The sequence below is a fragment of the Neofelis nebulosa genome, chromosome 9 (assembly GCF_028018385.1).
Source record: "Neofelis nebulosa isolate mNeoNeb1 chromosome 9, mNeoNeb1.pri, whole genome shotgun sequence".
In the NCBI taxonomy this organism is placed as follows: domain Eukaryota; kingdom Metazoa; phylum Chordata; class Mammalia; order Carnivora; family Felidae; genus Neofelis; species Neofelis nebulosa.
In genome coordinates, this window is record NC_080790.1 from 131,050,584 (window position 1) to 131,059,821 (window position 9,238).

Below are 9,238 nucleotides of genomic sequence, written 5' to 3' on the forward strand. Positions count from 1 at the left end.
CATCCCGGTCGTGCCCCCGGAAGCGTATTGGCCTGGCCCGGCTGGGAGCAATGATGACGATTGTCATTGCCGGCATCACACAGGACACCGGCCAGTATTAGTGACTAAAATCACGGGCCACGTGGTTTTGGTGGGAGGGGCGTGGGTGACCGCACTTCGTACTCACACCTCCGATCAGGGGGATCTTCTGGAAGCTCCAGGTCTGAGTGGCATCGTCGGGCATGGCTCGGGAGCCGGGAAGGTCAAGGGGGAAGGTCAGTGCGCTTGACCCACTTGGTCAGAATGGTTATGTGGATGGAGTCAGGAGCACGGAGCCACGAGGCAGAAGATGTGAACCCAGGGTGGGTGTGGCAGAGGGAGGTCACAGGCCAAGAGCAGGGCCTAAGTGGGGTCAGAGGCAGTGTTGACAGGAGGGAAGCGGGAGGCGTGCCCGTTGGGTGCACGAGGGTGAGGGGCAGCAGAGAGGGGTGGTTGACCAAGGGCGAGGGTCTCTGCTTTCATTTCTTGCCATGCCTCTGCTCTGTGGTTCTTGATTTCCCAGGAGTTCACAGCCTAGGGGAGACCCGGGGGGGTAGAAATCGACTCCAAGTGGGGGGGGGGGGGGGTTAAGGAAAGCTCCCGGTGGGAGGCGGCTTTGGAGTCACAGGGTGGAAGGGAAGGACCCGTGCGGGAGCCAAGAGAGCACCTGTGCACCTGTGTGGGAGGGCGCTGCTCCATTGGCAGGGGTTGGAGCGGAGGGAAAGGGAATTCTAGAAAATCCGAAGCCTAGGTCAGAACAGACAGTGACGGTCTAATGAGAGTAGCAACGAGGATGCTGGAGGGAGGCCTGGCATCTCAATCTCCGGGTGAACAGCAGGTGCCTGGAAGGCAGAGGGAGCAGCTTCTGGAATGGCGCCTCCTGGTGCCCATTTTGGGGAGCTTTTGTGCGGGATGTTTGCCAAGTGATAAACCATCCGTGGTGGGTCAGTGTGTTAGCTTCCCAGGGCTACGCCGTAACAAAGTGCCACAAACTGAGTGGCTCAAAACAACAATCTGTGTTTTATGAAACAAAATTAAGGGGCATCTGGGGGGCTCAGTCGGTTACGCGTCCGACTTCGGCTCAGGTCGTGATCTCACGGTTTGCGAGTTCGAGCCCCGCGTCAGGCTCTGTGCGGACGGCTCAGAGCCTGGAGCCTGCTTCGGATTCTGGGTCCCCCCCCTCTCTCTGCCCCTCCCACGTTCAGGGTCTGTCTCTCTCCGTCTCTCAATAATAATTTAATGTTAAAAACAATTTTTTTTTTTTTTAACAAAATTTACTCCCTCACAGATCTGGAGGCAGAAGTCCACAGTCAAGGTGTCAGGAGGGCCAAACTTCCTCCCAAGGCTCCAGGGAGGAATCCAGTATTTTCTCCAGCTGCTGGTGGCTGTGGAACTCCGCTCTCTGCCTACATCTCCACAGCCTTTTCTGAGTCTTTCCCTCTTCTGGTGAGGACTCTTGTCATTGGATTTCGCCCCCGCCCCCAAAAAAAATTATCCAAGATGATCTCGTCTTGAGATCACTGACCTAATTATATCCCCAGAGGCCCTTTTTTCAAATAATGTCGTGTTCACAGGTTCCCGGTGGGCATTTTGAGGTGGGGGGCGCCCTTCAACCTACTACAGTCAATAAGGTCAATTTTCCCCCATTCGGTGGCAGCTTCTTGAGAATAGAAACTGTACATCTTTGTTCACTCATTCATTCATTCCACAAATACGGAGGGAGCGCCCAGCACGTTCCAGGGCCAGTCACAGGGAGCTGAAACCATCCCAGCAGATTCAGTGCCCGCCCTCACGGAGCTGACCTTGCAGTGGGGGAGGCAGACCCAGCAAAACCAGAAACACAACTGCACGTTGCAGGGAGAGCTGCCAAGGGAACAAGGGAGAGGCAAGGCCAGTAAGGGTGGGGTGGGGTGGACCAGCTCTAACCAGGGAGGGCAGGGAAGGCTTCTCCGAAGATGGGACCCATAAGCTGGGACCTGGATGCTGATAAGGACCTGGTTGGAACCTCCCCCTCTCTCCTTAACTGTGCGATGTCGGCCGAGTTGCCTAATCTCTCTGTGCCTCAGTTTCCTCTTATGTAAAATGTTGATGGTGACAACACGTCCTTGGTGAGCTGTCCTGAGGACCGGGTGAGGGAGCCCAGGAAGAGCCCTCAGAAAGAACTTCAGGGTTCCCAGAACCTGCCCAGTGATCGATAGCTAATCCTCATAATCCAGTACTTAAATGTTAACATTATTAGCACATGAGCAGAGGGATGCACCCACATTTTGTCGATCATTTGAGGGATATTTATTTTTAAGAATGAAAAAGACATCAAACGCCTTGGGCTTCCTTACTCTTATAACAGCTTCACTTTGGGTTTTGTCTGAATGAGACTAGGAGGCATGAGATGTCATATTCTATTCAGGGCTTGGGGTTATAAAACCTTTGGAGAGGCTGGCCGAAGTGCCTGTGACTCCAGTCACTACTTTGGGCAGAGCAGGCTGAGTCCTTATGATTCAGCCCACGATCCAGGGACGGACTCGGCCAGCAAGGCTCCGGGCTCCTACACCTTGTCGCCTCAGCAGATTGTGGACCGAGGTCAGGCTAACCTTGTCCTGAGGCGAGACCCAGAGAAGGGACAAAGAAGCCCAGGGGAGCTGCTCGGGCGGGGGGCGCACGCGGGGAGAGCCCTGAGCCCAGGCTCCAGGCCTGTGGATCCCCAGCTGGGCCTCCAGAATCTGTCCCTCTAGGGGGCAGTAGGGCTCCACTGAGTGTCCCCATCTCCGTCTCCCAGAGGCCAGGAAATGCTCCTGCCTTAGGACCCGCCTCTGGCCTCTGTGTTCGCACGAAGGGGAATTTCTGCACAGACTTCGCCTTGGCTGGGCCCAGAGGTTGTATCTTTTCACGCCTGGGTGTTGTGAGGCCAGGGGAGGGGGCGGGATGCTCCTTAGGAAGTTCGTGTCACTGTAACACGAATCTTTCTAAAAATCAGAAGTCCAACAGCTGCACGTGGGGGACATGTTGGGGTTCCAGGCCAGCATAGGAAGGCCACCTCCTGTGGCCGGGGAAGGTAGGTGGATTTCTAAGGCTAAACGTGTGCACGTGGAGGGGCGCCTGGGAGGCTCAGTCGGGTAAGCGTCCTACTCCCACTCAGGTCATGATCTCACGGTGTGTGAGTTCGAGCCCCTTGTTGGGCTGTGCACTGACCGCGTGGAGCCCGCTTGGGATTCCCTCTCTCTCCCTCTCTCTCTGCCCCTCCCATCCACTCTGTCTCTCAAAATAAATAAATAAACTTAAAAATATATATATTCACGGGGCACCTGGGTGGCTCAGTGGATTAAGTGTTCGACTTCGGCTCAGGCCATGAGTTCGAGCCCCGCGTCGGGCTCTGTGCTGACAGCTCAGAGCCTGGAGCTGCTTTGGATTCTGTGTCTCCCCCTCTCTCTGCCCCTTCCCCGCTTGCTCTCTGCCTATCTCTCTTTCTCTCAAAAACAAAAACATTAAAAAATTTTTTTAAATAAGTAAAAAATAAATAGAAAAATATTCACATGAAGATGTGCATTTCCGTGTGCACGTTTATGGCCAAACTCAGGTTTTTAGACTAAAAACAAACCTCCTTGGCTGGCTCTTCTCTGCCCATCCTGGGGAGCACCTGCTCCCCCCGCCTCTTGCTCGGCAAACAAGGGAAGCCCCCGGGGTGTCTTTGGTGTAGCACTGAGACCACAGATCTGCCCCTTGTAGCCCCGTGGCCCCACCCCCCGGGGGCAAGTGTGGGGGTTATGAGCACATCTGCCTTGGGCGCTCGCAGCCCTGGGTTCTGATCCTACCTTGGCCACTGCACGCCGTGTGGTCCTCAGTAAGGATCCTCCCCGACCCGCCCACCTCGCCTGAGAAACAAGGGAGACCTGCCTTGCAGGGGGGCTGTGGTTCCCGGACGCGATTCTGGTGACAGGATTCCTGGAACGGGCCTAGACGGTGCCAAGCATGTGGTAGCCATGCCCCACAACACTGCCAGCCACCCTGCCTGCAAGACTCCTCCTGCCTTGACCTACTTCTCTCCCCCGTGACACTTGTCACTTATCTCAGTATCTTGTCTGCGTGCTGTTTACAACCTGCCTCCCCACTGCTGTGTCCCCAACACCCTGCTCGGGGCACATAGTCAGCCTCAAAGTGCACGAATGAACAATGGGTGCTCTTCGTACCGCCGCCTGGGCCTCAGTTTCCCCAGCCGTGCAACAAGAATGACGGGGTTATCAGTCTCAGAGGTTGCTTTGGGGGATTATGGGAGCAAAGCCGTGTGGGAGCGCCCATCCCAGGCACTCTGCAGATGCAAGTTTGCTGCCGGGTTCTGATTTCGGGTGTGGCCCTAGGCGTTCCCACCAGCCCACCCGCAGCCGCCGGGTGCAGCTCTGCCCTATGAGCCACCCCTTTCTACAGACCCGGCCGGTGAGGCCTGAATTGGTTCCCTGCACCAGGCGCTCTCGTGTGGGATCCTTCCGGGTGCCAGGCGGAGGAGGCCCGGACTTCCTGTGCAAGTGGCAGCATCGAGCCCCCGGGAGGGTCCCGGCTCTCGCTCTGTGTGAAACAGCCCGAAGCTGTGAGTCTCCGGTGGGGAGGTGGCCCGCGGTGGGTGCCCGACCTCCCGTGGCGGCCAAGAGTAAGGACTCCTGAGGCTCGGGTCCCAGCTGGGCACCTTTCCCACCCAGTGGCCCCTGGCAGGTGGATCCACACCTTCGAACCTCAGTTTCTTGTAAAGTGGGGGTGATGCTAGCCCCCGCCCCTAAGAGCCACAGTGAGAAGATAACCAGCACCGTAAACGAGAGTCATTACTGTGCTGAGATCAGTATTGAGACAGGAGTTGAGGCCCCGAAAGGTGTGCCCGTCCCAGTCCCCAGAACTTGTGCAGGTGTATTATGTGGCAAGTGGAGGGGGGGTGGGGGCGGGATTAAGGTTGCTAATCAGCTGACCTTACGATAGGGAGCCTGGCCTGGAGTAGATCCCATGTAACCACAGGACCCTTAGCAGTGGAAAAGGGAGGCAGGGTGGCCAGCGTCCAGGGGACACGGCGAGGATGGCCCCACCCCTGCTACTGCCAACTCTGAAAATGAGAAAGGGGTCACGAGCCAAGGAACGCGGGCGGCCTCCAGAAGCTGGAAAGCGCAGGGAAATCCTAGAGCCTCCAGAAGGAACAGAGCCCTGGCCACACCTTGCTTTTAGCCCAGAGAGGCTTCCTACCTCCCAGGCCGTAAGGCAATAACGGTTGGCTTTAAGCTGCACGTTTGTGGCCATCTGTTACAGTGGCCACAGGAATGTCACGCGGAGGGCCCCCCCTCTCAGGAGGATTTGACAACGTGGGGACCGGGGGGGGGACCGGTCTCAGACCTGCTCACAGTGAGTTGACACTCCTAGAATCCTGGTCCTTTATAAATGAAAGAGAGAACTTCAAGATCGTGTCGTTCAGCATTTCAGAGTGAGATGTCCCCAGAATTAGTCCAGAGCAGTGGTCTACTCCAAATGGTCTCAGGGGTCAGTTAGGAAATGCTGCACATGCAGTCCACATTTTAGCTTTTTTTGAGTTTATTTATTTTGAGAGAGAGAGAGAGGAGGGGGGAAGGGCAGAGAGGGAGGGAGAGAGAGAGAATCCCAAGCAGGCTCTGCACGGTCCGCGCAGAGCCCAACACGAGGCTCAAAGTCACCAACCGTGGGATCGTGACCTGAGCCGAGACCAAGAGTTGGGCGCGTAACCGACGAGCCCCCGGGGAGCCCCTGACGTCCACCCTCTGAACAGTCACAGGGGTTCCTCAGCTCTCCGAGGCCCTGATCAGGTCAACAGCAAAAAGCAGAAAAGGAGTTTGGGCTTTAACTCAGCCCTTCCGAAGGCGTTGTACCTCTGACTGCGCCCCCCCGCCCCCCACCCCAGCTCGCCCAGAACACCTATCTATCAACGAGGCACAGAGCAACAAAGCGCTGACCTAATCAAATCGATTTGTGTGACAAATGGAGAAAACCAGAGCCCTGGCGGAGCAGCTGAGAGGCGACGGGGCTTGGTGGGAACAATGTAGGCGTTGGAATCAGGGAGAGCGGGGTTTGCAGCCAGGCTCTGTGGGAACCAGCTGTGTGACCCGGGGAGGTCACGTCGCCTCTCAGAGGCCTCCTTTCCTAGTGGGTACGACGGGGATAACAGTGCCTGCTTCGCAGAATACCGTGAGCGGCTGTCTTAGTCTGGACTGCCGTCGACAAGCTCCCACAGTCGGGTGGTTTCCAAACAACAGAACTCGATCGCTCACAGTCGTGGAGGCTGCAAGTGGAGACCAGGGTGGCGTAGAATCAGGTTCTGCGAGGCCCGCCTCTGGGTTGCACCCTCGCGTGGTGGACCGAGAGCGGGCTCTTATAAAGGCCCTGGTCCCTTCTTGAGGACTAGCCTCTACCCTCAGGGCCTGATCACCTCCCGAAGACCCCACCTCCTAACACCGTGGCCCTGGGGGGTTAGGATTTCAACACTGGAGTTTTCGTTCCGTACAAGGATCCCACGCAGTGGCTGGCACGCACAGGGTAGCCAGGCAAGAGTCAGTGTTACTATTTGTATGAGTTTCCTATTGTTGCCATAACAAATCACCACCAGCTTCACGGCTTAAAACACAAACTCGTGACCTTGCCTTTCTGGAGGTCGGTAGTCCCCAAATCAAGATGTCGGTAGGGTTGATTCCTTCTGGAGGCTTCTGAGGAGAGTCTGTTCCTTGCCTTTTCCAGGTCTAGAGGCTGCCCAGGCTCCTTGGCTTACGTCCCTGTGGCTTCTCGAACTCTGACCAACCCCCGCCCCGCCTCCCTGCTTTAAGGAGCCTTGTGATGACGGTGGGTCCACCTGGGTAATCCAGGAGAGTCTCCAGATCTCCTGGTTCTTCAGTACAGCTGCGGAGTCCCTTTTACCAGGTAAAGGGACATAGTCACAGGTTCCAGGGGTGAGGCTGTGGACATGTTTGGAGGCCATTATTCAGCTGCCCACCCTATTCTTCTGATGCCTCTTTCCCTGGCCCTCCATTTTTCCTGCTGCAGTGGATTCTCTCTCTTCCGCTCCAGCCTAGACACCAAAGGAGTGATTTAGTTCTAATTTAGGGTTGTAGTTAGGTCAAGTGGAGAAGAAAGTTGTTTGGAGAAGAAAGGTCTCCCCAGTACTCCTTATCTCCCCCCAGACCGCATAGGTTGCTGTGGAGGGACTTCTCAGAAGGCGGGCTATAGCCAAGGATTCCAGACAAAACTGAGAGCAAAATGTACCCATTCACTTGTCAGATATCGGAGTGTCTGCCACGTGCCTGGCTTATCTAGTTCCTTGTGGGCACAGTTGTAGACTGGGCAGACGGGCCCTGCTCTCAAGGACTTACCTCCTTATGGGGAAGAAAGACAGGGAGACCACATAAGAGGCACTAGACAGAAACAAGATGGCGGGCATGGAGGTGGATGGTGGCAGGGGGTGGCCGGTAGCCATACTGGGCTGGGGAGGGCGGAACTGAAGTTGAATCCTGGGGTTCTAGGTTCGGCAACAGGACAGGTGGTGATGTCATTCTCTGGGGGAGGGGGTTCAGAGGAGAACATTTTGCAGGCATTGGGGAGATGGCGAGTTCCATTGTGGGTATGACAGAATGACAGCGTGAAGCGCCTAAGTTACATCCACATGGGACATCAGTGGTAAGGGAAGATCCGAGCTGGAGCAAACAGACACAGGCATTATTGGTCTTAGGATGGGCACCAAAGCCGTGGGGTCCCCATGGGTGACAAGAGGAGGACCTGGGGTTGGAGCCTCCATTTTAGCTGTAGAGGAAGAGAAGCCAGTTGGGGGGGGGGGGTTGGGGAGCAGGGGAAACAGGTGGCGTGGGTGTCCTGAAAACCCAGGGGGAGGAGCCGGGTTCACGTGGTGGAGAGAACTCCGTGCCAAACGCTGCAGAGAAGAATCCATTTGATTCAGCCTGATAAGGGTGTCGGTGGCCCTGGTTTCGGCAGCGTGGTGGGGGCAGCAGCTGACGAGTGGGCAGAGGGAGAGGAAACTAGACGAAGTCACATCAACAATTCCTTCTAGACCGTTGGCCGAGATGGGGGGAGAGAGCCGAGCCAGTGGCTGGGGGCAGCATGGGGGTCAGTGGGTTTTTCTATTTTTGCTTCTGGCTTGACAGGGGACACCTAGCATGTTGACATGCCGATTGCTGGGAGCCAGAAGACAGAGAGTGAAGAGGAGGGGGAGGGGTTGGCCCCAAGCATTGGGGGTGCAACGGGGGACAGGTCGGCCCTCCCGGCAGGAGGGACCCAGGGAGGCACGGGGAAGCCCATGGCCTTGCAACAGGTGAGGAATCCTTGGGTGGGGCCCGAGTGCAGCAAACACATGGGCACCTACCACAGCTGGTGCAGGTGTGGGCGGGACCTAGTCATGGCAGGTCCCAAGAAGCTCACAAAGGAGTCATCGCGGGGCTTCAGGTCCAAGAGCAGCTGGGTCTGATTTGAGCTCCAGAGCCAACAGCTGGCGGCTGAAGGAGTGGGCGGAGGAGGCATGGGGATCAGTCAGGAGGCAGATGTACCCAGCAGCCTGTTAGGAGCGGGGTTCACCAGCACCCATGTGGTTCGTCGGAGATGCTGGTGGAAATGTCCTTCATAACACAAGACACAGAATATCGAGAGGTGGTATGTTTCAAGATTAAAAGGCACAAGTTCTGGGGTGCCTGGGTGGCTCAGTCAGTTGAGCATCTGACTTGCTTTCCGCTCAGGTCATGATCCCAGGGTCGTGGGATCGAGCCCCACACTCAGTGCGGAGTGTGGAGCCTGCTTAAAATTTTCTCTCTCTCCCTCTACTCCTCTATCCCACTCATGCACTCTCTCTCTAAAAACAAAACAAAACAAAACATAAGTTCTAGGGGATGAACTAGGATTGGACCCTGACTCCCTTCCAACAAGCTGTGTGACCTCGGTCTGGTGACTAGCCCTGTGTGTGTGTGTGTGTGTGTGTGTGTGTGTGAATTATCCATCACTGTATAGGAAATTGACTCGAAACTTAACAGCTCAGCTGGATCCCCTGCTCAGAGTCTCTCATGGGGCTGGGATCAAGGTGTCTGCCATGGCCAGAGTCCCCTCAATGTCTTGTGAGGCACAACCAGCAGCTGTTGGCAGGATTCAGTTCTCCGTGCGGCTGTTGACCGAGGGCCTCAGTTTCTCACTGTCTGAGGCCAGAAGCCACACCAAATGGGGTTTGTCAAGC

General features: G+C 56.2%; 1 long non-coding RNA gene across 1 annotated transcript in view; it reads left to right on the top strand.

The window, feature by feature from the left end:
* LOC131485944 (uncharacterized) overlaps positions 1 to 1,907 on the top strand; it is a 2,111-nt gene extending 204 nt beyond the window's left edge. Inside the window, exons 2-3 of the long non-coding RNA XR_009249096.1 lie at positions 1,307 to 1,476; positions 1,742 to 1,907. This is a non-coding gene — a long non-coding RNA (uncharacterized LOC131485944). The remainder of the gene's footprint in view (positions 1 to 1,306; positions 1,477 to 1,741) is intronic.
* Positions 1,908 to 9,238: the final 7,331 nt, after the last annotated feature.